This window comes from Dasypus novemcinctus, chromosome 15, assembly GCF_030445035.2.
Source record: "Dasypus novemcinctus isolate mDasNov1 chromosome 15, mDasNov1.1.hap2, whole genome shotgun sequence".
Classification (NCBI taxonomy): Eukaryota; Metazoa; Chordata; class Mammalia; order Cingulata; family Dasypodidae; genus Dasypus; species Dasypus novemcinctus.
This window is the reverse complement of record NC_080687.1, coordinates 18298383-18324347: the sequence shown is the minus strand read 5'-3', so window position 1 is coordinate 18324347 and position 25965 is coordinate 18298383. Positions and strand designations below refer to the sequence as shown.

Genomic DNA, 25965 nt, shown 5'->3' with positions numbered 1-25965 from the left:
TCTATTACGACTATCAGATGGCATTGATAGTCCATGGCACGAGTTGGTAATAGAGATACACAAAATATCACCATAGGCTATGGCTACTCAAATGTTTGTAAGTGGCAAGGCTCTGGGTGAGAGTGTTTTTGACTTCTTAACAGAGTTTTGTGGTGTTAAAAAGTATACTGATGTTGACTGGTTGTTCCTAAATACACTGGATATCGTTATAAAATAAAGGGTAGAGTCAGGATTCAAATCAAAGAAATCTTGACTCTAGAACCAATCCCAAAGCCATAAAATATACGCAATTATATAAAACAAAAAATAAATTATTTATATTTTGAGTCAATTCATTAAAATAACAAAGTCAATATTCAAATAAGGATGTTTTAAACATAAAGGCATAATAAAGCAACCAGTTCGAAGAATGTTTACAAAAGAAGCACTGAAAGAGTAATATCCATTAAGCTAAGCAGTATCCTCACTATAACGTTCATTTTCAAAGAAGCAATAATTCCATCTAAACATACAGTTATGAACTATAAGCGCTATTTATATGTAAGTTCTCTCCATTCTTTCTGTATTTGAATAAACTTAAACAGAAAAGAATAACTACTGAAAAAGAACTATAACTCCACAGTACCCTCTGGTGGCTTCTAGATCCCATTTTAGTCTTCTCAAAAAGCATGGAACAGATAAGAAATTCTTCACCCACAACTACCCCTGAAAAAGAAGTATTTGCTGTTTTCAAATCCCAGGTAAAATATATTAAAACACTACTGTAAAACACCGTTTATATATTTAAGCATCAAACATTTCCTTAATTCCATAAATTCACGACCATGCAAAAGTTTAGACCATTTCTACAATACTGTCCAAAAGCAGAGAGAAAAGTGACTGTTTCACCTATTAGCTGTACGACATTAAGTAAATTACTTCCTCTCACTGAGCTTTAGTGTTCAAAACCATAAACTGTAAGTGAGGATAATATTTTATTCCAAGATTTTTACTGAGATAACAGGACATGCACATCCCTAGCACAATTCACCTGGACCATATTAAATAGTACAGAAAAAAACAGTTAAATCCCTTTCCCATAGGAAAGTTTTTAGGCAAATACTTTGCCTATACCCTAGGATTACAAACAAGTGTCTAATTAATTTCAAGCATTTACCTAATATTCTTCTGGCATCTTATTCATTTATAAATTAAAGCTATTTCTCAATTAATTTTTAATATTCTCAACCAATATTTAATTGGTTTTCAATATTTAATTGACACAATGAAATTATGATTAAAAACCACACACCAGTGTAAAATCTATGAAAAACCTGCACATGGAGGTCACTACAAAAGTATACTACCATTACATAAAAAGTTAGGCTGAAACTGATTAAGACTCAAAGGCAAACTATCTTTACAGAATGGATAACAACCTTACAAAGTTAACAGGATATTTAATCTGGGACACGGTAAGAGCTAACACTAAAATCAAGATATAAATGAGGGTACTTTGTCTTACTACATTGCCCTTCTGGTAGACTACTTTCAGTAACCTCTCATAGTATTTTTGGACACACTTTCTGAAACCTGCAAAGTATTTTGCTGAATTATTTGAAGGTTATAACTGAGTACCCTTAATTTTTCCTGAAATCATCTTCAATTATAAAATTAGTTGAATAATTTAACAGCCAATTATGTACAATTAAGTAGAACTCACATACTCTACTATAATCAGTTAAAAAGCAGTATTTAAAATAGAAATGTTGAAGTATTAATGATGACAAGTTTAGCCTGTCATTGAAAGGAAAACTTAACTTTCAAAAAACAAATGACCAAGAATTTTTAAATATTTAATTAGTTTTCAAAGGTGTTTTTTTGCCACCCATAAGCTTAGCTATGACATCTTATACACTCTATAAAAGATAATTTGTATTAAGCTACAAAACTGTTGGTAATCACTAATTTTTTTAAAGTTCTTAATAATATAGGAAGAGATGGAAAATTCTTTTTTTACACAAAAGTATATTTATATAAACATAATCTCAGCTCCAAAACCAGTTTCATGGGGAAATACTACAAACATTCTTTAAAATTCAGGAGCAAATAATGATGTACAATGTTTTTGGAAGTGCTAGCAAATATGAGACAGGAGAAAAAAGGAAGACCTGAACAACTACCACAAATAGAAATATTAGTACAGTGCCTAGGTAAAAAATTTTTACCTAGTAATTTTTTATACTGTCTAGGAGAAGATATGTAGCTCAAGTGGTTGAGCACCTGTTTCCTATGTACGAGGTTCTAGTATCTCCTTGAAAAAAGAATTACTGTCTAGAAAATCAATAGCCTGGTAGTAATTAAAATGGTGGATTGAGCACACACAACTAACTTTACTCCTTTCTAAAATCTCAATGAAACAACAGAAAAGATTAAAAAAAAAAAAAAAAAGGAGGAAAGAAACTCACAGGAAAGAGCAAGAGAAAAAGCACCAAAATTGTAGAAGCTGAAAAGCACATGGAGGAAGGGTTAGCTAACTCAGCAGATATGAGACATCCAAACTCTAAAATTGTGGTGAAAAAACAAAACAAAACTGAGAAACATCTTGATTTACACTGCAAATTCCTCAAGGCTCAGGAACCAGCAGCATTAGGTATCCCTGGAACTGGAGGTGCATGGCTAAAATAAAGAGGTTGGGAGATACTAGATCCCTTTGCTGCCTTCACATTGATATTAAGCCTTTCCCTCCCCCCTCTGGCACAAGTCTAGACTTTTACTCCTTGGAGAGGATGAAACACGGATTATTTGCCTTGGACTCACCAAGCTTAAGTGAATGCTTCAATAGCATGCACACAAAATGCCCCATCTCCCACTTTATTCCCAGAGCGAGAGTTGGCAGCCAGACCTCTAAATTCTAGGCAGCAGACTTTTCTCTGGAAGATTCTTCCCTGTGGAACCAGGAACCAACAAAACAAAAACATAATGACCCATGGGATTTCCCATCAGTCAGCCAAATTGAGAGTAAAACTCCAAATTGAAAGCCCCACTCTCACTCTTCCATTCTGCTTTCTAGTTCCCAATTCTTAATCATGAATAAACCAAGGATTACCAAAATATCAAAGAAAGCCTCTAATATAAAAAATAGATAACAAAGGGGAAAAAAGCAACAAAGATAGATTATGCAGAAAAAAGAAAATGTAAAATGAAAAAACACAAAACTATCAATACTGTAGATGGCTAAGTGATGAATGCAGAAATTAAAAGTTTAGTAGCAGAAATGGAAAATTTATAAGTGTCCAAAGATACAGCTGCAGAAATCAGGAAATAGAATAAAAAATTAAATAGGATAAGAAGTTTAGCTAACATTAAATATATGTGTATATGTGTCCCATAACTTATGAGCCTGGCATTTTTACCTATTTTTACACTCTTTTCAATCCTCATAATCATCTTGGGAAGATAAACATAATTTATTCATTTATAATATGTACATAACTAAGGCTCGGGGCATAAATGACTTGCCAAAGTAAACAAGAAAAGAGATTCGAACCCCAATCTGCCTGACACCAAATCCAAGCCCTCTCCACTACATTATTTTATAAGCAACCTAGCAACATATAGCTGAGAAAGTGTCTTAACTGAGTGACTTATTATTTTGCCTATCTTCTCAGTCCCCATTAGTCCCTATGTAGGTCCAATATAACTCCAGAAACACATCCCTTTCCCATCAAGTCACTAAGCTACTCCCACGGAATATGAAATATCTCTGCCTCAGATTGCCCATGAAAATTCCCAGTTGAAATCATATTCATTCCTAAAAGACATACATAGCCTCTACATCCTGACACACTATCATAGGTTTAACATGCTCAATTAGATGTTCTGTGAAATATTAGAAAATAAGTGCAAAACAAGTTTGGCAGGGACAAGAGCAAGGGACAGATAGGAAGAATATAGTGGAGAAAGAAGACTTTACAAAATCCCAGTTAATAAATCTAGAAGTCGAGCTTTAATTAAAAAAAAAGAAAAAAGGATTAGTGTTAAAACCATTAGCTGAAAATTTAACAGAGAACTGAGCATTTGTACAGTTAATACAAAATTAACACCACATAGACTACTGATAGAAAAGAAAAAATATTAACTTCATAATGGAAAGATCAGGCTGTTAAAACTTTAATCCAGTGGTTCACCTAAGAACCATGAGTAATGTATCTCCTCCTGTGATGCTAGCTGGAGAACTATCATAAATAAATCTTTCCCAAATATTAGGCAAATACATGAGAATGAATCTTGCTCAACCTTAAGCAATAGAAGACTCAGGAGTTTCTTTTAATTCAATGGCAAATAAAAAATTCTTCCCATTGGAAAGGAAGAAAAAACTTTTAAAAGCAAAGCATGTGAAATGGAATGAACTTGAAAGTCCTATCTTGTACCTCTAGAGAGTACCTGTGGTGTAAATATGAGTGCCCACTTGCACTGCCGTCCGTGGGTTTGTTTACCCTACTTTGGCTCTGAGGACAACTGCCACCCAAGCAATTAGCTCTTCCTCTTCAAGATAACAGAAAGCAAATATTAACAGAAAATCCTAATTTCGTGCTAAGGTGGGATAAATGACTCACAACGGGATGGTTTCCTCCGTAATTTTTGCTGAAGTTTCACCAAATCAGGCTGAACCTGATTCCTCGTCCTAGAATGAGAAGAGAGGAAAAAATAATTTTGTTACCACCAACGTGGAGGCAGCATCAACTTTTGACCACCAGAGGGAGGAGGCAAAAGGATAAGAGGTCAAGGAGTTTGGGCGCTCTTCTACCCCCTCACCCCAAAGGAGAAACCAAGTTAAGAAAACGAAAACACAGGGAACGTAACGACTCGACGAGGCAAAATCTGTTTCTTCAAAACACGAATTGGAGGCTAGAGTGCACCAAGCCTGCTCCTGGGGAAGGGAGGGGGGAGGACAAAACGGAGCCTCGAAGCCAAGAAAGTACTTCTATTCCCTCCCAAATGTGTCCACCCAACTTTAGTCCCACCTATTCGGAGCTAGGAAGCGGCTCAATTATCGCTGGGCCAGTTTTTCCGTACTTATTCCACAAAGTGGCCCAGAACCCGAGATTTGTCCCCCTCCCCCAGTCAGCAACTGGCTCCAGGTCGGCCATTAGAAACTCGCCTAAATCAGACGTTAGGAGTCGAAGCCGCGCAGCGCCCCGGAGAGCCACGAATAACCCAGCGGAGAAAAGAGGCCGCTCGCGCCCCGAAAAACTTGGGAAACCTCAGCTTGGGGGTCGCAGACCGGAGAGCGGGAACAGAACCTGGGAGTCCCTCCCCACCAAGCGAAAAAGGAAAATACCTCATCGACCGTCGCCCCCGGCCCGCCTTGGGCTCGCCGCCCCTCTGGCCGCACGGAAGGGCCAGGACTGAGCCCCGCAGCCCGAGGCCCCGCAGCCCGCGGACACGAATCCTGGGCGGTGGGAGGCTAGGACTGCCCTCACCCTTCCTCACCTCCCTGCCGTCTCCGCCTCCCAGAGCTGCGGCGCGCCCGGTCACCTCCGCCGCCAGCGAGATCCGGCAGGGAGAACACGGGATGAGCCTCACCGGTCCTGTTTGTGGCTCCGCGGAGCGAACCTGCCTTGTCCGGGCCCAGCCCCCTCAGGAACACGCAAACTCTACTCAGTCCACTCCGGACTTAGCGCTACTAAGGAGTCGGCAGCGACGCGACCGAGCTCAGACCCCGCCCGCAGGCCCCCATTGGCCGGTGCGGGAGGGCGGGTCGGGACTCCTCCTATACGTCCATTGGGCGACTTTGCCTTCCTTCAGGAGCACCTCGACGGAGTGGCCCGAAGAGGTGTCTGTCAGGCTCAGGCCACACCCGCGGCGTCCCCGTTCTCTTCTACTTAGACCCCTCCCCTCAGGCCCATCCCCGCCCCGCCCCGCCTCCCTCCCCCTCCCCCCGTCCCTCAGTGTACATCGTCCGAGTTTGGGGGACAGCGGCAGTGAGTGCTGCTCTGTCTTGGGGGCCTAGGCGTTTGCCGAGACACAGGACGGCCAGAGGCCGGGCCTGGGCACCTTGACCGCGCAGGACCCGCAGCCACGCGTCCCACAAGAGACGGCCTCGATGACCCCAAACGCCCTCCTGTCCATTTCCTTGAGGCCTGTGAGGGCCAAGTCCGGGGAGGGGCAGAGAGAAGCAATTTTGGCGTTGGGGCCGCAGGCGGGCGAGGGGGTAAATAGGGTTCTGGAGGACGTGCGGGCCCTGCCACCGGCCACGGCGCGTCATGGCTACAGCAGAAGGAGACAGTGTCCTCCATTTTAGTCGGGATTGCCGTGGGAACTAGGGGCCAATTCAGAGCCAAGTCCCGAGGGGCTGGGGATGGCCCCGAGCAGCCCCCGCTGGGATGGGCCATTGACCGAGGGACCGCCTTCCTCTCGGCGGCTGCTCAGGGCCGTGTAGAGCGGCGCGACGGCGAAGAGACCCCGACGCCGGTCCTCCTCCATTGACCAAGATGGAGGAAGCTGCGGGCGCCTCGGACTTGTGCTGCCGCCTCCCGCCGCAGCCAGTGCCAGTCCCTCAGCTCCCTTCCACGGCTCGAAAGGCACGGCACGGGGGCCTTCTCTTAGGCTTTTCATCTGCGCCCACATCCTCCTCGGGGTTAATGGTGCTGCACAATTTCTAGTTTCCCAAGTTAAAAAACAAGTGAGGCTTCTTCCATCTCGCCCTAGCGGTTATCGGGGGGATTACAACTGATTGCCTTGAGGAAGTGTCATGTAGCCATAATGCCAGGAAATAGATAGTTGGATTATTTTTATTGAATTACGACTTTTAAAATAGAGAAACTATTATCATACTTTTTTTTAGGTCTTGGGGACAGGGGACCTCATGCGTGGGAAGCAGGCGCTCAATCACTTGAGCTACTCTGCTCCATCAGACTTTTTAATTTTACAGATTGAACCCCTTTGATTACTTTTGGGGATGCGATGAAGGCGTAAGTTTATTCAGTGAAAAATCAAGCACATACCATCCGAGACAGTGCATCACAGATGCATGTCCGTGGAATGATAAAAATGCAATTTTAGTTCGTGTAATTTGTTGCAATTTTGCACAGCCCATTCAACTAGTCATTGTTAGGTAAAAAATATTGACCATATCATGTAATGCTATTGAACATACGTATTGTAATACTAATAAGCTGTATATTACATATACTTGTCTATTATTTCAAATTTAATGGCCAATTTGTTAACTTGGCAATTTCTGAACTATCTGAAATCACTGTGCAAAGAAAGGGTTAATTTTAATTTTCACATAAAGGGGAAGCCAGAGCTAGCTCTGCAGTTGGAGGAGGGAGGGAAAGGGGTTCTAGCGGCTTTGGTGCCAATAATTTGAAAAGTGGTGCCAAAGCTAGGGCAGCCAATGGTGAGAAGTGGGGGTGGGGCCTACATGAGGGGGCCAATAGTGAGAAGAGAGGGCAGGGCCTATACTGAAAGTGGCCTCCAATTTGAAAAGGGTGTCAGGAGTGAAAGTGGTCAAGTCACACAACCTGCCCAGCCCAGGGAGTGTAGGGATTGTAGGAGCTGCAACTCAGAGCAGAAAGTAAGTTAGTTAGACAGCTCTGATAGGCTGTAACCCCTGAAGTACCCAATCAATAGGGAACAGGGGAGGGAACTGCAGTGTTAGGTTTAGGTTATAAATATCACTGTTTCTTGTTGTTTGGCCCTCAGGCCATGTTATCCAAGTTGTGCACTCATTCTTGCAAGATAGTTAATAAAATTCTTTTCTCCTCTACAATCGGGTGGGCCTTTGGTCTCTTACAGATACAGCTTTCTTTCTAACAACTTTGGGAGCTCATCCAGGATCCAAGGCTTCAGAGGGGGACCACAGGGACTGATGAGGGGAAGGCACTCCCTACTGATTGAGCGATCTCAGATTCCACCATTGGGAACCTGCCTTTAACAGCGGAAAGGACCCGAGACCAGATGCTTGTGGATCTGCTGATTGTGGATGAGAAAAGGGGAAGGGAAATCCTGCCTCTCATTGGCCAGGCAACCCTGTGCTCAGGCCAAGGTAAGAAAAGGAGACTATTAAGTATTGCTTTGGTTATGGGGAAGTTCTGATGAGTCTTGGGTTGACTGTGTGTGCATGAGACATGCGACATACTGTGCAAAACAAGTGTGGAGTTCCAGTTCGTGTTTCCATTTTCCCGCAAGGGAAACGGCTGGAGACAAAGTGAAAAAATTTGAGAGAAAGAAACCCAGATAAGACTCAGAATGGGAATAGAGGCAGTCAGTCAACCAGGGAGCAGGTATCTGTAAGATCCCCTGGGGATATTCCTCTGGATAGTCCATTAGGGAGGACGTTGGTACACTGAACTTGATAATGAGCAGACCAAGGGAAAGGAAATGACCACCTGATGTATTCTGGCCAAAATATGGGGCAGATGAGGGTTGGCTCTGTGCCAACCTTGCTTTCATCATTCTTTTTGTATTTGTCTGTTTGTTCAGTGTATGTTTTAATACCTCCGGGTGATTAAATTGTAAGGAAAATTATAAAAAGAGCTCTATTCAAATGGCTAAAAATAAAGAACTTATATTAATAAATAAAGTATGGAAATCTTTGAAATGCCTAAATTGAGATGAATAATTTATTCTTTTTTTTTACAGAACAGAATGAGAGATATGAGACTTAAGTAGATATAGAAAGATGTAAAATGTTTGTGGGAGTGCTGACTAGAATTTGGTAAGTTTGTTTAAAGGAATGTGGTTTTTTTCCCTAAGAGGAGATTGCTGGTTTTCATAAAATCAGATTGGAAGTATGTAGGACAAAACTTGATGCATATGGCAAGTTGTAGAAGGCATTGTAGAAGGTAGCATTAAGTAAGGCAATATGTTTTGTGAAGGCAGATTTGTCCTGAGATGAAGCAACTATTGTCTATGTGGTTATGGATAGTTATAAGAAGTTTGTAGAAGCAAAGTTTAAACCAAAATATTTGAATGTCTAATTCCAGTAAGTCATTATTAAACAGAAACTGAATTAATAACAAAAAGTAGTTTCATAACAGGAAAAACTGGCAGAGGCCACCTCAGTCTGCATATTCAAGTGGTGGTAAAGGAAGATAATCTTGATTCCGTTGTGCATCTGTATTGCTGAAGTAAAATACTTGTTAATTAATGTCATCATGGTTAAGGTATAGAAGTAAAAATCTCCATGGTACTGAAGGGTGCTATGCACCAGGCCAGTGGAATATTGGAGCCTTCTAGCTTCTCTCTAGGGTCAACAGTGCTGTAGCATGCTGGCTGTGTGAAGGACATGCTAAATGGAGCAGTGATTACCAGAATGCTGTGAGTAGAACTTAAACATAATTTGGCCTTATGGCCTACTCCCATGTAGAGACAACTTGTATGGTATTGCAAACCTGGACCTTAGATCTATTAATTGCAACTCAAAAAGAAACTTATGCAGTCATTATTGCATTGATTGGTATTAACTACTGTACCTATATCTCTCCTATTCTACATATATGCTTGATGATGATGGTGATATCTTTTCGAGGTTATGTGCAGAGGGATATTGAACTTGTTAAAAGGTCCTGGTAACTTCATTTTCTAAGTAGTTAATGAACATTCTTAATCCAAGTCTCCCTCCTAGCCCTTACTCTAAAACCTGTCCCACACATACCCTGGGGAGGACTGGCAAACCCACATGCCATCCTGCCAGGGTTAAGCATTTTCCCACCTGAAAGACACAGCAAACGAGGTGGCTGGGATCCACTTCAGCTTAACCCTTTCAAGATAGTCTATGGGTAACCTTTCCTCACCTAGGACCTGGAAACCAATTTCTGATGAAAACCTGCAAAATAAAGCCCATCAACTTTAAGAAGATGCAGCCTTTAGACACCTGGCCTTTTCTATTTTTGTGGCTCAGTATCCTTTCAATGAAACCCTTTATCCTCAAAATTCTAATTAAGTGTATTTCTTCCATCTTGTTAGCCATACAGGGATTTCACTCAGTTTCACCCAGGGTGCCATAGTCTTCTTCCTCCAACTATGATAGAATAGCAGGAGGGTTTTACACCTTGTCAGTTAAGGACTACTGCCCCTAACCAGTGGGAAGCAGTTACAAAAGAATGACCATCATCCTTCAGCACCCCTTTAAGAATGAAGGTGTAAGTTCTCAGGGGAGATAGGGGCCTTAGAGGGCCTCAAACAGGCACTGGTGTAGGCCCTTGTTCTAGCCCTCCCTTCCGTTGAGAAACCTTTCCATCTGTTTGTTACAGTAGATAAAGGGACAGTTTTGGGGGTTCTGACCCAAATTTGGTGAGATCAAAGGATCCTGGATCCTGTCTCCAGGGGATGGCCTGGATGCATTCAAGCTGTGGCGGCAACTGTTCTCCTGCTAGAAGAGAGCAGGAAGCTGGCTTTCGGAGGAGCCTTAGTCATTAGCACCCCTCATCAGGTCAGAATTATTCTGTCTCAGAAAGCGGGAATATGCTGACTGATTCCCGAATTCTGAAGTATAAAGTTATCCTAATGGGAAAAAATGGCTTGGTACTGACAACAGACCATAGCCTAAATCTGGCATCCTTCCAGTGAAATGAAGACTCCTGAGCATGATGGTTTAGACTTGATTATCAGACCCGAGTCTGGTCCAACCTAGGGGACCTACCCCTATATTCAGGGGAAAAATTTTTCATAGATGGGTCCTCCAGGGTCCTGGAAGGAAGGAGGCACAATGGCTATGCAATTGTGGATGGACTAATTTGTGAGGTGAAAGAAGCTGGCAGTAATTGCCCAATGACTGATCAGTTTAAACCTGTGAATTGTGTGCATTAAATCAAGCCCTCAAATTATTAGAGGAAAAGGATGGCACAGTCTACACTGACTCTAAGTAGGCCTTTGGGGTAGTCCACACCTTTGGAAAATTTTGGGAAGAGAGGGGATTGATTAACAGCAAAGGAAAAGGGCTAGTCCATGGGGAATTTAAAACAAGTATTGAACAATCTAACTTTTACCCAGGGAAATATTGGTGGTGCATGTAAACAGATACCAGAAAGGTCATATGTTTGAAGCGAAGTACAATAGATTAGCAGATGAAGAGGCTAAGGAAGTCTCCCTTAGTCCCCCTTTGAAATTGATGGTCCTGATACCCTCCATTCCCAAAGAGTCCAGGGTCCCTACATTCTCTGAAAAGGAGGTGAAGGCGCAGTTAGGAATGACCCTAGATGATCAAGGGAGGTGGCTCGTCCGGATGGCAGGCAATTGTTGAATAAGGAAGTGATGAGAGAGATATTAGCAGTGTTACACCAAGGGAGTCGTTGGGGGGTACGGGCCATGTGTGATCTGGTTCTTAAGTATTTTGGATGTGTGGGCCTTTATACTATAGCTAAACAAATTAGTGAGCAATGTATAATTTGCCAAAAGGTCAATAAGAAAGTCTTAAGGAAGCAAGAACAAGGGGGAAGGGAGCCAGGCCTCAGGCCGTTCCAGAATATTCAGGGTGACTACACTGAAAAAGCCCCAATGGGTCGGCTAAAGTATGTTCTGGTTATTGTAGATAATCTGACAGGATGGGTGGAGGCATTTTCTCTGGCCTCAGCTACAGCGTCAGGAACTTCTAAAATTATCTTCAAACAAATCTTTCCTCATTATGGGTTAGTGGAACATAGAAACCCAGACAATGGTAGCCACTTTACCTCCTGTATGCTCTAGAATATAATGCAAAGCCTGGGTGTTACATGGAACTTCCACACACCTTGGCACCTACTGTCTTCAGGGAGAATGGAGAGAATGAATCAGACTTTAAAGAAGTATCTTTCCAAATTGGTTTTAGAAACAAAGTTACCCTGGATTAAGTGCTTACCCATAGCCCTATTAAGTATTAGAACTGCCCGTAGGAAAGAACTGGGAATCTTTCCTTACAAAATGCTTTCTGGCTTGTCTTTTCCAAGGAGAACTGGAGACCTCCCTTCCTTAGAGTCGAAGGATCTCTTCCTTAAGAATTATATACTGGCTTTGTCCTCTACTTTGTCATGCCTCAGGCATTGTGGTTTGCTGGCCCAAACCCTGCTTCTTGAATTCACAGTCCATCAACATTACTAGCCCAGCAGCTGGGTCCGAATCACGTCATGGAAGGAGTTCAAACTTCAACCAACCTGGAAAGGACCCTGTCAAGTTTGTTCGCAACTGAAACTACTTTCTGGACAGCAGAAAAAGGCTGGGCCCACCACTCTCAAGTAAAAGGACCAGTACCTGAGCCAGACGATAAGACACCAGTACCTGAGCCAGACAATAACAACACCATCCGAGTCCTGGGAAATAACTCCAACTTTGGATCTCTTAAGGATCGCTCTGAGAAGGCAGTGGTTGGGAGGACGTATCAGAAAGGGGGAGGGTCTGGACGGACTTATATCAGTGAACTTTGCGGGAAGGTATCCCACCACTTAGAGGGAAGGCTATTATCTATATCCACCTTGTCTAGTGCCTTAAGAAACTAGCAGATGAAGGATTTAAAGTTTCTGAAAATTAGAATAATTATACTATGGTGTTTCAGATTCAGGTCATGAAAAGCCCCGTTAAATTGATAGTAAATATAACTGAAGGCCTAGAGTCTCAGACTGTGCAGTTTGATGCCTGCTAAGTGATAAAATATGGGGATTTAGGATATCAGTGGTGGCTGAGTGAGCAAAATAAATATCTGCCCAGAGTCACCGAGAGGTTATCTCAACTTCCCCCTGTCTTGATTGGAGCTTTGTGTGGTGAACTACTGAGTACAAGGGGTAGACCACCGGGAATGAAGGAGGCCGTACTCACTGGAAACTGTTGGAGGACAAAATAGCCTTTTATAAACGTAGTACCCCACCAGACTGCAAAAACCTACAGTGTAACCCAGTAGTAATAACCATTAGAAAGGCAGACAAATTCAGCACAACAACCATTATACTTCCCCTGACAGAGACTATGGGAAGGGGGTGGACATTACAGGTAAAGATTCTTTGGGGAAGTTCTGTATTCTAGTCCTTCCTCCCCTTGTGGATATGATGTCAACAACTACCCCTCCTGCTAACTCTTCAGAGACACCAAGGGAAAACCCACCAAAGGCCAGTTCCCCAATGCAAAATGATCCCCAAGCAGTCAGGTTACTTAAGGCAGGAGATTTAAAGCAGACCATAGAAATAGAGACAGGATATGGAGATGCAAATACCTGGGTAGAATGGGTCATATATACAGTCCAGAGTCTGAGCAGAAGCAACTGTTACACTTGTGCAACAGGCCAGCCCACTCATATCGTACCCTTTCCATTAGGTATGGAAGAGAATGAAAGGGAGTTTAAGTGCATGGTTCTCCTCTACCAGAATGCTACTCCTGGTGAAAATTGTAGTGCCTTGTCCTCTCTCTTCCCTCCTGTCAAAAAGTGAAACATCAAAGCTGTACCAGCTTTCTGCTTTGGTCCAGGAAGTCACGCTGCCTGTCTCTCTAGATGGGGAAAAGAGCTCCAGGACCTTAGGACCATGGCCTTGTGTACACAAATATGGAATGTGAGTGAGTACTGGCAATTTCTCCAGTTTGGCCATACCCTAAGCAGACCTTTGGTGGTACTGTGGAAAAGGCATCCTTTGACCAGTGTTACCTGAGAAGTGGGGAGGAACCTTTGCCCTGGTTCATTTGGCCATCCCATTTACCCTGGCATTTGAAAAAGAGGAAGAAACACAAAACCAGGGAAAGAAAAAGGAAAGACGTTTACCGGGTTCCTTCAGTGACTGAATTTATCTAGATAGTATAGGAGTTCCCTGAGAAGTCCCAAATGAATTTAAAGCTGGAAATCAGGTAGCTGCAGGATTTGAGTCATTCTTATTCTGGTGGGTCACTGTTAACAAAAATGTTGATTGGATTAACTATGTTATAATCAACAAAAATTTATCAATTATACTAGGGATTCAGTTATGGGAATAGCAGAACAGTTGGATGCTACTAGCCAAATGGCCTGGGAAAATAGGATAGCCCTAGACAGCAGAGAAAGGAGGCATCTGTGTTATGATTGGAGGTAGTTGCTGTACCTTCATCCCCAATAAGACAGCCCCAGACAGGACTATCACCAAAGACTTGCAAGGCTTAACAACCTTATCTGAAGAGTTAGCAGAAAATTCTGGCATTGACAACCACTCACAGGGTGGTTAGAGAGCTGGTTTGGAAAATGGAAAGGAATGGCACTGTCCTGACTTCCCTTACCATAGTGGCTAGGGTACTTACAGCAGTTGGATGTTGCTTCATCCCATGTGCCTGAGGGTTACCTCAAAAACTCATTGAACCAGCCCTAATCAAACAGATGCCCGATACAGTACAAGCAAAACAACTTGTACCCCTTAAAGAGGAAGATCTCTATGATGAAGAATGTGAGGAGGCTCTTAGCAGATTTGAGAAACTAAATTGTGAAAACTACAAAGAGTCTAAAATAAAGAGGGGAGGTTTGTAAGGAAAAGGTTAAGTTTAATTTTCACATAAAGGGGAAGCCAGAGCCAGGTATGCAATTGGATGAGGAAGGGAAAGGGGTTCTAGTGGCTTTGGCGCCAAGAATTTGAAAAGTGGTGCCAAAGCGAGGGCGGCCAATGGTGAGAAGCAAGGGCAGGGCCAATAGTGAAAGTGGCCCCGAATTTGAAAAGTGGCTCCAGGAGCAAAAGCAGAGCTGAGCCGGCCTAGCCCGCCCAGCCCTCCCAGCCCCCATGAATATAGGGAACGCAGGAGCTGTGACTCAGAGGGGGACCCACGTAAGTTAGACATCTCTGGTAGGCTGTAACCCCTGAAGTACCCAATCAATGGGGATCAGGGGAGGGACCTGCGTGTTAGGTTTAGAGTATAAATATCATTGTTTCTTATTGTTTGGCATTCAGGCCATGGTATCCAGTTTGTGTACCTGTTCTTGCAAAATCGTTAATAAAATTCCTTTCTTCTCCACAATCGGATGAGCTTTTGTTCTCTACAAGTGCAGCTTTCTTTCTAACAACTAGATCTTAATAAAGAGATGTAAGGTTACAAATTAATGTCAACTCAGTAATAATAAACATGAGATTTTTAATGAAGCTAATGGTCCATGAAGGGCTCTGCAAAGACCAGTGTGTAAACTCTAGAAAAAGACACCAGTTACAGAACATAATCTAGTAAACATTGAAAATTCATTCAAGTAATATGAGTAGAAATTTATAATTATAGTAACTTCTTATATTTGAAAATTTTTTTCACTTTCACCATATACAAAATGGTACCACTATTTTATTTTTATCAAATGTGTTCATTTTATTTTAAATTTGTAATAATCCTACTTTCAAATCTCAAAAATTAAACTACTGTAAGGATTTATATACTACATAGTTTTGTATTTCATGGGCATTCCTCATGCCACCATTGTTTTTGTAAAAGTTCTCAATTATATGTTCGAAATAAATAAATTAACCAAATGTAGTGCCAATAATTTTTAGTAAAATATAACCATCCCTGGTCTGTTAAGCATGTGTTAGCACGACAAACAGAGACCCATTGAATTCATAGAGAAAAGCCTATAGAGAAAATTAGTGTAAGGTCTCTTGGAGATTTGTTAGTCACATTAGCCAAATCCTATATTTTCAGAAATCCTATCTTGCTCACAATTTCCTGGCATTGGGACTGATCAAAGATTAAGAATTGATAACATTTGTTTTCCCTGTTAATGGCAAGAGTACCATATCTACTTGCCAATTAATACTCTCACTTTTGTATGCTGCCATGATTCCAGGTATTGTTCAAAATTTAGAACAAAAAAGTCTTTATTGATGATTATATACACTTTAATAAATGTAACACCATATAAAATTCATTTTCAAAATAAATTTCTTTATTAAAGGTAGATATAATGGTGTCTATACTGGCCACAAGATTTGGCTCAAGCGATAGAGCATCCGCCTACCACATGGGAGGTCCAGGGTTCAAGCCCAGGGCCCCTGACATGTGTGGTGAGCTGGCCCATGTGCAGTGCTGATGTGGGCAAAGAGTGCAGTGCCATGCAGGGGTGTCCCCTGTGTAGGGGAGCCCCATGCGCAAGGAGTGTGCCCCTCAAGAAGAGCTGCCCTGTGCAAAAAAAAAAGCACACCCTGCCCAGGAGTGGCACCGCACACATGGAGAACTGATGCAGCAAAATGATGCAACAAAAAGAGACACAGATTCCTGGTGCCACTGACAAGAATGCAAAATGCAAGCAGACACAGAAGAACACACAGCGAATGGACACGGAAAACAGACAATGGGGGGAGAGGGAATAAATAAATAATAAATAAATAAATAAATCTTTTTTTAAAAAAAAGAGGAACTATGATGTAGCTGAATTGAGTTTTCCAGAACAGAAGCCTTTCATTCAAATTCTTGTTTTTGGTCCTCTACTAATCACAAATCTTTGCCAATCTATTACTCCCTCTTAGCTTCACTTCTCTTTTGTAATATAATAATACATAACTGTTGTAAGGTGCAAATAAAAACAACTTCTGTGAAAGTGTCAAATAACAACAAAAGAATGTTAATTATTATGGATCCTTTGATAATTAAGAACTCACCTTTAATGGAAAGGAAGAATAGCATTGTGAGTAAGAGTACAGGCTTGAATCTTAACTTTATTATCAGCTGCTGTGTGATCATAGGCAAATTACTGAAACTCTCTCAGCTTCAGTTCCATCATCTTTAAAAAGTGAATAATACCACTTTTCTAAGGGGGTTTTTTGAGAATTAAATTAATTGTTTCGCACACAGTACATAGCATTGCACCTGGCATGAAGTAAGAGTTCAGTAAATATTAGCTCTTATTATTTATTCCCAATTGTTCAGTGGCACATTAAGAAAAAATATTTTTAATGATATTTTGATGAAACAAAAATATCATTAAAAATTTGTACTTTCTTACTATTGTAGTATAAAAAGAAAAGTTTGAATGCTTGGAATTGGCACATAAAATAAGCCTTGGATGAAATGTACTTAGATCTGAATTTTTTTATTTTTGGAAAATAGATCAGCCTTCAAATATCATACAGAATGGAAGTACAGATCAAAAGTGTATATAAGGTGGGGCTAGAGAGAAGAGAAACTGGGAATTAAAGCTGATATTTTATTAAAAAACACAAAATAAGTACTTAACCAATAAAAAAAAAACAAGGAAATTTGTTATGAGAAAAGGAATAGAGATTTTAAATATCATAAGATCGCTGATTACTATATAAAAAATAAGCTCTAGAAACAGTTAATTGTTACCTCTGACAACATAGAAGAAGTTTGGTTCCATGTATAGATTAAAACTAATGACATATAAAAATATAGGTCTGTATGTATCATATATATATATATATATGTTCCTTGAGTGTCTGTATATATATATAATTAGATTATTACTGTGGAGAGAAGTCCCAATCTTGGTATTTGAGATATGACTGAATTGTGAAGTTCTAGTAATCTGATCATCTTAGTTATTCTTTAAATCAGGCATTCTTAACCATGGGTCCAAGGGACCCGTGGGAAGATTTCAGGAGGTCTGTCAGCTTGCACTGAAAAAAAATCAGCTTGTTATCTTTATTGTCTCTGACTAACTGAAATCCACATTTCCTTCACTTATGAAGGTATGCAATAAATTGCAGTAGTATTCTGTGGTTTTCACCTGACTGACAAAGGAGTCAGTGGAAAAAAAAAAAATAATTTTTGCTTTAAATATATCTTCTCAGATTATTTCAAATATAGTAAATCCTAGAGCTGCACAATCTAATGCAGTAGCCACTGACCACAGACGGCTATTTCTCTTTAAATTAATTGTGATTAAATAACATTTAAAATTCAGTTCCTCAGTCACATTGACCACATTTCAAGTGCTTAGTAGTCATGCTACTGTATTGAACAGCAAAGATACAGAACATTTCCATTATCACAGAAAATTCTGTTGTAAATGACTGCATGAGCCCTCAAACATAGAAAGACTTAAAACAAAGAGATGGGCAACGGTAGATAAAATGTGTTTGGGATATTAAAAATGAGTTAAATTTTAAAAATCTGTACGGCATGACAACATAAGGGGGCAAGATAAGATTTCTTTTTACTTTAAAATGTGATGCTGTAATACTTTAGGCACTAAGGCAGAGCTAGTAGTTCTTTTCTCTTTTCATGTTGGCTTATGTTTACTGATTGAGGTAACATTTGTTGTAAGATGTATGTAATCTAATGTTAACTTTGTGGTTGCAAGTGTTTAGCTAGCAAGCGGATTCCTTTAGTAGACCAAATCTTCTGTCATTGAAGTGTGTGTTCTGAGGCATATACTCTGATGTTTGAAAAAAAGCTTTACTGACTTGAGTTTTATCTTACATCTACTTTTTAAACCTTCCATCCCCTGTTAGTTAACAACTTTGCATGTACTAGGCCACTAGAAATTAGTATGTTAACCAATTCAGTGGAAGCAAATATCTATAGGGCTTGTTTTCCAAAGAAAAGTCTGTAGAGTAGCCCAGTTACAAGCCTGCTGAAGCTGTTGTGAGGCTGTGAAAAGCCTGCCGGCCTTGAGTGCAAAGGCAATGCCCACATCCTGCTCTGCTTTAAAAGGTGGTAACAAATACTGGGGGGAAAAAAAGAGTTAAAATATCTATATGATCTATAGTGTCATATTTGACACCTTAGAATCATTTTTAGCACCCCATCTTGTAACAAAATTTTTTGTATAATGATCATGAAATGAAATAAATATATTTTAAGTCTGAACAAAAATATTAGACCTTGCAGTTTGCACTGTTTGAAATTCTAAATACAGTTGAAAATTCCAAGTGTTCACATACAATGACAGAATTAAGGTGTTTCAAGTTCTGCTTCTTCTTTTCAATGACTGTGCTATCATTATTTCTAATCAATTGTTCAAACAAAGGAATATGTAGTACCACAAGATTTGGAGACCTAAACTGCACCTGAAGCTAGCTGTAATAAATTTTTTTTTTTTGAGGTACCAGGGGCCAGGAATATTGTAAATGGGTAGCTTGCACTCAACCACTGGGCCGCATTGGCTTCCCTGAGTTGGTTTTATCATCTGTTTTGCTTGTTGTTTGTTTTGTTTTCTCAGGAGGCACCAGGAACCAAACCCTGGACCTCCCCTGTGGTAGGCAGGTGCTCAACTACCTTAGCCACATACGCTCCCTAGTTGTAATAATTTATAGCTATTATGAACTTTCAAAATGAAGGTATAGGGAAGCAGATGTGGCTCAAGTGATAGAGCTTCCGCCTACCATATGGGAGGACCTGGGTTCGATCCTTGGGGCTTCCTGGTGAAAAAGAAGAAGAGAAAGTGTGCCCACGCAGTGAGTCAGCTCCCGCACAAGTGCTTACATGGTGAGCCAGCACCCTCACGAGTGCTCGTACAATGAGCCAGTGCTTGTGCAAGTGAGTCACACAGTAAGATGATGATGCAACAAATGAGAGACAAGAAGAGAGTCAAGGTGAAGTGCAGCAGAAACCAGAACTGAGGTGGCACAATTGACAAGGAACCTCTCTCTACATAAGGAGTTTCCAGGATCGAATCCCAGTGAATCCTAGAAGAGCGAAAATGAGAAGACAACACAGGCAGCAAAAACAGCAGGGTGGGAGGAGGGAAAGGGGGAAAAATAAGTAATAAATAAATAAATCTTTTTAAAAATATGATATATTAAAAAATTAAGGTGTATAACTGAATCCATATTAAGGTCTGACACTATTACTGGGAATTTTCCAAGTTAACTAATATGAAAATTACAATGTTTATTTCATGATAAGCAATAAAACTATTTTAATTTGGAGCTACCAAAATTGTTATTAAACTCAATAACTACAGTAATTGTTCAGAATGTAGACCAACAAAAGGTATTTTATGAGCAGTATTTTATCACTGACATTGTTTAAAATTGCCCATACATAATGATAATAAAAAGGAAACCAATAAAGGGAAATTTTACAGAATGGGAGAAAACATTTAGAAACCACATATCTGATAAGGGTTTAATATCCAGAATTTCTCAAGAAATCCACAACTCAACAACAAAAACAACCCAATCAAAATTTAAAAAGGGCAAGGGAAACGGACTTTGGCCCAATGGTTAGGGCGTCCGTCTACCACATGGGAGGCCCGCGGTTCAAGCCCCCGGCCTCCTTGACCGGCGTGGAGCTGGCCATGCGCAGTGCTGATGCGCGCAAGGAGTGCCCTGCCACGCAGGGGTGTCCCCCGCGTAGGGGAGCCCCACGCGCAAGGAGTGCGCCCATAAGGAGAGCCGCCCAGCACGAAGGAGGGAGCAGCCTGCCCAGGAATGGCGCCGCCCACACTTCCCATGCCGCAACAGAAGCGAACAAAGAAACAAGACCCAGCAAGGGGACACAGAAAACAGACAACCGGGGGAGGGGAGGGGAATTAAATAAATAAAAATAAATCTTAAAAAAAAAAAAAAAGTTAATATATCAAACATCCAAAAAACACAACTGAATAGAATATATATATAATATATTATAATATATAGAATTATATATATGTAATTCTACACTTAACAAGTAGAAAATATGAATTTTTCTACATTAAAATATTTACAAAAATAGATCAGGCTTTGGTCATAAAGTAATGCTTAATGACTTCTAAAAAATCACTATCATACAGACCATGTTCTCCCATCATAATCCAATGAAATTAACAATTAATAATGAAAGTACAGGGTAATAAATCCCATATGTTTGAAACTATGCAAATGATTACTAAAGAACTCTTGAGGTAAAAGGTAGTAATCAAGGAAATGAAGAAATAATGAATGAAATGTTAATAAGAACACAATGAAATTCCAGGAAGATGGCAGACTAGAAAGACATGGAACTCTCTTCTCTCCCAGAAAAATAGCTAGAGGACACAGAAACAGCCTGGAAAAAATCTGCTAGGGTTTAGGACACCAAGGGAAAGCTGGACCTGCAAAGGAGAAGAATCACAATGACAAAACTGTGGTTAAAAGCTGCAGCTGGGAGCGTAGGTAGCTCAAGTGGTTGGATACCTCCCTCCCACATGGGAGGTCCTTGGTTCATTCCTACAAAGAAGACAGAGAGCAGAGAGGGAGCACAAACAACGAGTGTGTGTGTGTGTGCGCGCGCGAGCATCTGTGTGTGTAGAAATAAATAAAATAAATCTTAAAAAAAAAGCCACAGCTGCAAATATCGGCACCTTCCCCTACACTATAGACAGGTTTGAATTCTCAGGCCTCAGGGCTGCTGGCTACAGACAAAGGGACCCCAGGGATCCACCTCCCCAGGAAAAGGGAGAGAGGAACGCGGCTTAAGCCCGACTCAGCTTTTGGCCGACAAATTTGGCCAGCTGTGTCTCAGAGCCCTTCCAGGACAGTTGGGGTCACACCGTCGTTTGGCTTGGAAGCCAGCAAGGGACTAAAGAAATCCAACCCTCTCAATCTCCCTCTCTGCTGCCCAGGACTTGTTTTTGAGGATGCAAGGGGACTGGAATTACTCCTACTCAGGAAAAGGAATTTTAGCCTCCAGGCCAGAACCCCTGGCACATTAGTCAAGGCCGTGTTGCAACAAACACACTCTAGCCCTTGGGCTCTTCACCGTATCCAGACGGCTTCCTGAACACTGATCAAATCTCTGTAAATAATCTCTCTAGTCAGACATTTCTAATTATGCCATTTGCTTCCTTTGAGTCCCTGACTGATATCTTTTCCTCATAGGGTATTAACTCATGTACCATGAATCCGAGTACCTCCAGATGATGCTGTGGTGGCGTTATAGTGAAGAAATATTCAAGGAGCATCTTTGACTAAAATGCAGTAAAATACTCTCTAACCTTGCTATGCAAAGTGTAGTCCATAGAGTAGCGGGATCAGGGTCACAGATGAGCTTGTTAGAAAATGCAGAACCCCAGAAATATTGAATTAGAATCTTCAATATTAAAAACAAGATCCTCAGGTGATTGGCATGCAAATTCATTTGAGAAATACTGTTCTAAAGTAGTCTATCTAATTGAAGAGAACATTGCTACTGTTTTTTGGTACTTTGCACTTAACTATTTAATCCAGGCCTTAAATACGTTCGTGGGCCTTAGTCTTTTTCTTCTCAGATAAAGTTCTGGTTGTTTTCTGCTCAGTTCTGTATCAAGGATGTTAGTGGGAGATCTCTCACTGCTCTAGGCTGCTTTCCCCAGGATCCTTTTTCAGCTCCTTTCTGACTGGAGGGTTTATCCAATGAGAGATTGGAGGAAGGAGAAGAGATAAGCCTGGGTATCTCTGCACTCACAACCCCTTCCCCTCCTACCCTCTGCCCCCAGTTTCTTTTGTAGTAACCGCATTTCTTCATTGACTCCATTTTCCATAGGGCACCCCAAATCCTTAAGCTCTGATATCATTAGCTCCTCTCTTGTCCTTCCATTTCGAAGATGATAGTGATTTCCTAGTGTTGCTAATCTTTGGATTACTTTGGCATTTCCTATTTGACTTCTTCACTCTTTGATAACCTGTGTAACCAAGTCCCTGTATTAAATTTCTTTTTAAATATTAATAATGATTTATGCTTCCAAATTGGAACTAAAATGATACATATAGATACTGTATTTCCTTTTTAAATTTGGTAGTCATTTAAGATAAACAGCTATTATCTTATTGGTAAGCTGATTGGAGTAAATTCCAATAATCAGTTTTTTCCTTTTTCCTCCCTAGAATCAGTTTTTACTGACAAAAGCAAATACATGCACACAACCCTTTAATCCATTAAACCAATTGGTAAACATGGAAATAGAAAGCTTATTCCATGAAATAATCCTCTATACTCTTAGAGATTATTTTTTCATAAGCCCTCTCTCTTTTTCAGGTCTTGATATTCTTAGTTTTTTGCACTATTTTCCAATACTATTTTATTATCTTCATATTATTTTATATTATAAAATCATATATTATGTTGTCATTATATTATTTGTTTGAATGCTTTACTATTTCTCTGAATACCTGGGACTTAACTAGATTTAATGACAGATGTTATAAGAGATAGTTGTCACAAAATGATTTCTTGTTATGTCAACTTTCAAATGTGACATTTTGGCAGGGATTTCTATGGTATAAACATATATATCATCAAGGTGTTTCCTACTCTGCTCTTCCAAGTCAATCTCCCTATAAATATTTATTTAGAATTCAAAGTAATAAATATAAATGTGATAACATCTCCACTCTCTGGAAATTTTATTTTTAATTAATATATTTAAATTTTTTAATTTAAAAATGCTTATAGAATCACAGAAATTATTTTTTTTAGTTTGTTGCAGATACCGTTCCCATACATTGTGAATGTTAACCCTTTGTCAATTATTTCCATGGAAAATATTTTCTCTAAGTATCAGTGATCTATATTTTTTAAAATAAAAATAATTAATATAAAATAATGGTTATAATTATTATTATTATAAAAATAATTAGATGCACAGGAAGTTGCAAAGATATACAGTGAGGTTTCATATACTCTTCACCTAATTTCTCCCAATGGTTATATCTTACATAATTTTAGCACCATATCAAAGTGAGAAAATTAACATTGGTTCAATGTGTGTGCATAGTACAATTCCTTTTATCACAGGTGCAGATTTTGTGTGACTGCCATTGCAGTCAAGAAGCAGCACTATTCCATTATCACAAAGATCTCCCTCATGCTACACCTTTATATTCACACCCACCCTTCTTCCCTCAACTCTCCTAACTCCTGGTGACACCAATCTGTTTTCCATCTCTATAATTTTGTCATATGGGAAATTTTATGTATATGGAAACATAATATGTGATATTTTTATTTTAGCCCTTGAGATCTATCTAAGTTACGTGTATCAATGGTTTGTTACTGATGGATGTACGATGACCAAATACCTGAAAGTAACTTATTTCTCTCCCTGTTGCTAGGATACAAAGAAAAGAATTGTATGTAAATCAGAAGGTAATGAAATGCAACCCTCTCTTTGGGCCAAATACCGCTTTTGGTGGTCAAGAATATCCTGTTGAAGCAATGAAGTATGAAAACCAGCTTCAACCAGTAGGCCGGACATGTGCAGAAGCAGCCCCTTGCGGTCCTCACTTCAACTTGCTTAATTAACATAGTAAAATTCCCAGCCAGGGGTGGAGTTATCCGCCTGAACATACTAATCATATGTTCTGAACATACTAATCATACAATTATATAACCAGCTATGTGTGTTCATCCATATGCTTAAAAACTAAAGCATAATCAAAGCAAATGCTAAGTAGTAATGGGAATTCAAACAAGAGTGAAACTGCAGCAGGCGGAGTCAGGTCTGAGTCACTTTGGACTGGCCTTGGCTCCTTACCTCTGCAGATGCAATAAATGTGAGTTTGCCTCACTCTCATGTTAAAGTTTTCTTCATGCCATCTCGGGTTATCCATAAATGCTTTGCTTTGAGGTCTAACATTACTTTCTATTGCTGAATAATATTCCATGGTATGGCTATATCACACTTTAAGAGTTTCTCTATTGAGGGATATTTTGGTTGTTTCTAGGTTTTGACTGTTACAAATAAAACTATTAAATGTGATCCATCAGGAAGCAGATGTTGCTCAAGCAATTGGGCTCCTGTCTATCATATGGGAGGTCTTGGGTTCATTTCATGAGGCCTCCTGGTGAAGGCAAGCTGGCCTGCGCAGCAAGCAGGTACAACAAAAGAGACAAAAGACGAGAGACAATGAAAGACACAACAAACCAGGGAGCTGAGGTGGCTCAAGCAATTGAGTGCCTCTCTCCCACATAGGAGGTCGGTTCCGGGTGCTTCCTAAAGAGAAGACAAGCAGACACAGAGCGCACACAGCAAATGGACAGAGAGAGCAGACAGCAAGCTCAAACAACAAGGGGTGGGGGGAATAAATAAATAAATAAATTAAATCTTTTAAAAAATGATCCATTATATATAGGCTTTTGTGTGAATATAAGTTTTTATTTCTGTAGGATATATGGCCAGAAGTGCATTTCTAGGTTGTATAAGTGGATGTTTATTTTTTAAGAAACTGCTGAACTACTTTCCATTTTACATTTCCTTCAGCAATGTATGAAAGTTCAAATTCTCTGCATGCTCACCAGCTTTTCCTATTGTTACCATTTTTAATTTTATCTATTTTAATGAGTATGTAGTGAAATCTCATTGTGGTCTTAATTCGCATTTACCTGATAGCTAGTGATGTTAAACATCTTTCATATGTTATTTGCCATCCATGTATTCTCTTTGGTGAAATATCTTTTCATGTCTTTTGATCATTTTCTATTTGGATTTTTTTTCTTAGGAGTTACTGGGGATTGAACACAGGACTTCAAACATGTGAAGCAGGTGCTCAACCACCGAGTTACACCTGCTCCACTCTATTTGGATTTTTTTTAATTTAGGAATTTTTCTGAACATATAAATTAATCTCATCTGAAGCCCATTAGCTTTGGAAGATTCAGGTAATGTGTTTTTAACCACTCTACTAGAGATCGTTTTACCCCTGCCCTCCCCTACACACATGCATACAGAGGATTTATATGGACTGCTTCTGACTGGGTTTGACCAATGGGAACATCAAAAGAAACTGAGAAGAGGAAGGAGAATGGAGGATCAGAATATTTATTTCCCTGGCTTCCTCCTTGCAGGGTTGCCTCAGATAGTTCTCTTTAACTGTCTTATTTTCCTTCCCCCTGTGGTTTAGTTATTTGACCATCAAGGGTCATATGTGTTTGTTTCCAAGCCTGTTTATTCTAGTGGTGCTTATTATGTAAATTGATGACACACAAACTTGAAAAGAAAGTTATTTCTATGAAAACAAGTTGAATGCTATGTAAAGTTGAACTGCCAAGACAACTGCTGTCAAATTTACTTGTGGGAGAGAACGGAAAACTATCTGGAAACTAAGTAAAAATTAAGGACTCTACTCAGACTATTTAACAAATGTCTTTAAATTTTTGATGTTTCAATAAAAGGCAAATTGG

The 25965-nt window shown here is 40.1% G+C and overlaps 1 protein-coding gene and 1 long non-coding RNA gene across 4 annotated transcripts in view; one reads left to right on the top strand and one right to left on the bottom strand.

Moving 5' to 3' along the window:
- The window catches only part of ZMYM5 (zinc finger MYM-type containing 5), a 38406-nt gene extending 32696 nt beyond the window's left edge, over positions 1-5710 (bottom strand). The window contains exons 1-2 of one of the 3 annotated variants that reach the window (XM_004446711.5): positions 5476-5710; positions 4599-4666 (exon numbers count right to left, since the gene is read on the bottom strand). The gene's annotated coding sequence lies outside the window, so the exon portion shown is untranslated. Of the gene's footprint in view, positions 1-2799; positions 2928-4598; positions 4667-5475 lie in introns of those variants that run through there. The other 2 variants (XM_058276350.2, XM_058276351.2) reach the window with 2 other exon arrangements.
- A 222-nt stretch (positions 5711-5932) lies between these two features.
- On the top strand, positions 5933-14919 carry LOC131273400 (uncharacterized). The gene is made up of 4 exons (XR_009180592.1): positions 5933-6667; positions 7786-8035; positions 8632-8707; positions 11916-14919. It is a non-coding gene; the product is annotated as an uncharacterized lncRNA (long non-coding RNA).
- Positions 14920-25965: the final 11046 nt, after the last annotated feature.